Source organism: Amblyomma maculatum, chromosome 1, assembly GCF_055883805.1.
Source record: "Amblyomma maculatum isolate TAMU_Amacu chromosome 1, ASM5588380v1, whole genome shotgun sequence".
Taxonomy (NCBI): domain Eukaryota; kingdom Metazoa; phylum Arthropoda; class Arachnida; order Ixodida; family Ixodidae; genus Amblyomma; species Amblyomma maculatum.
Window position 1 is genome coordinate 56062874 of NC_139344.1, and position 2053 is coordinate 56064926.

The 2053-nt window shown below is 44.8% G+C and overlaps 1 non-coding gene across 1 annotated transcript; it reads right to left on the reverse strand.

Annotated features, from left to right (window-relative positions):
* Nucleotides 1-347: 347 nt before the first annotated feature.
* On the reverse strand, nt 348-419 carry TRNAP-UGG (transfer RNA proline (anticodon UGG)). The gene has a single exon. It is a non-coding gene; the product is annotated as a tRNA-Pro (tRNA).
* Nucleotides 420-2053: the final 1634 nt, after the last annotated feature.

Below are 2053 nucleotides of genomic sequence, written 5' to 3' on the forward strand. Positions count from 1 at the left end.
TGAAGCCACGCACATCCTGAAGGACCGGTTAGACCTCGTGAAGTAGTACATTCGCACTAAGAAATAAAAATTACTCCGTTAATCACGGAATATCGTGCAGCAGTAGGGCATTTTGACAGGAGTGTGTAGGCTGTATCTCAATTATTAAACGTTATTCCGCAGAACTGAATGCGAAAGCCTAAGCGGTGCTGTTGCACACGGTACATCGCGCACCCCTTGTCGAACACAACCGGCGTTCCATTGACGCATCGCGCTGCGAAACCACAGGCAGGTGTGAAAATTTCCTCTTTTTTTTTTTTTTTGACGTTATATGGCCTGCATTACGTGAGAAAAAAAATCAAAAGCAAGGGCCCGTCCGGGATTTGAACCCGGGACCTCTCGCACCCAAAGCGAGAATCATACCCCTAGACCAACGGGCCACGCTGTATGTATACATTACATCAGGAATTGCATACACATGCGTCTAGGTACGGCAACCAGTTCGGAGGTTCTTCGCGTTCTCATCAAAGCACACTGCTCACGAAACACGGATTTGGACGATCTTGGTGGCTCGGCATGTCTGTTCATCATACGGCTCTTCCAAAGACTGAATAGTCCCATCAACATAAATAAATCATTAAAGGCCTCGAGGTTAGCGGTTCCGCTCAAACTGCATATATAAAAGCGCATTTGCGTAAGAAGTCGACGGACAGGTTTTAAGGCTACTCTTTGACTTCGTTGACAAACCTCCACTAATGTTGCTTGCGCTGTAATGCGCCAGCTCCATGTGCATTGAAGCGTTGGTCTTTTGAAACCGGGCGTGTCACCGAATAGTGCCACTATTGAAAAAAAAAACAGACACACAGGGGGATTTTAACGTCCGAAGCGACTCAAGCGATGAGGGACGTCGCAGTGCAGCGCTCCGGATTAATTTAATCATAAGGGCCTCTTTACTGCGCGTTGACAGCGGAGCATATGGGTAATTTTGCAATTCGCCTGGTACTAGATCCGGCTACCATGGCCTGGATCAAACCCGTGACTTTCAGATCTTCACACAAATGCCATATCCTCTGAGCCACCGCAGCTGGTTTTTAAAAATCAGACTTTTCAGGCATAAAGGTGGCTTTTGCGGCACTGCTGGCAGACGTCATGTATCAAGGTGAATCACGTTAACTATAGCAAGCTGGCTAATTAACTCCTGGTACATAGTTTTCTACCTACAGTAGTTAGGAGCTTGGTTGCAATTAAGCTGCGATTCTGCCCGGTGGGATGGAGAACGTGGCACATCCACCACAGAGTTGATATGCATGTATACTATCGGGGACAAAAGTATCTGGACGGCATATCTGGCGATTTTGGACCAGGTAAACAAATTATCATCTTATTTCTCTTAGCACACATGAAAGAATTCCAACTTTCACATCGAACATTATTGCCCAAGATTACTGGCCGATACGAAAGTTTTGCGCTTTGACTGCAGTTTGCATGCTCCATAGACTTTTGTCCCCGATAGTACAAGTCCTTGTTGCCAAGTCCAGCTTTCTTGAACATGAAATTTAATTACAAGGCACCTGTAGAATATTCTTTACGAGAATGTTGATGTCCATGGTCCAATCTTCCGACAATCCTTATTTTGAAATCTGCCCTTCCCTTGCAGCGAGTGTATAATAAGACTACCGTAGGAAAACAATGGTCTACGCCTTGGACAATAAATAACAGAGAACTAAAAGCGTTGCGAACAGCAATATACAAAAACTGTGTCCGTAAACAACTCCCCGTTGAAATATTTCCATGTCCTAAATTTCTGGGTACGCGTGTGGGCGTTGTGGTGGTGCCTCCACTTCAGCAGAGTTGGGGAGTGACGGTGGAGGTGGTGTTGGCCTCAAAACAAGCACCTTCGCTGAGCCACACCGTATTTATTAATCTGTAAAATTAACATAAATATAATCAGCCGCTTACAAATAACAACTTTCGGTAGTGATCAGATTCACCTTTAGGGAGATATAACTTGTACACAGACGAACTTCCTTTATTTACATTGAAGATACAAACTGAAAACACACACACAAACATT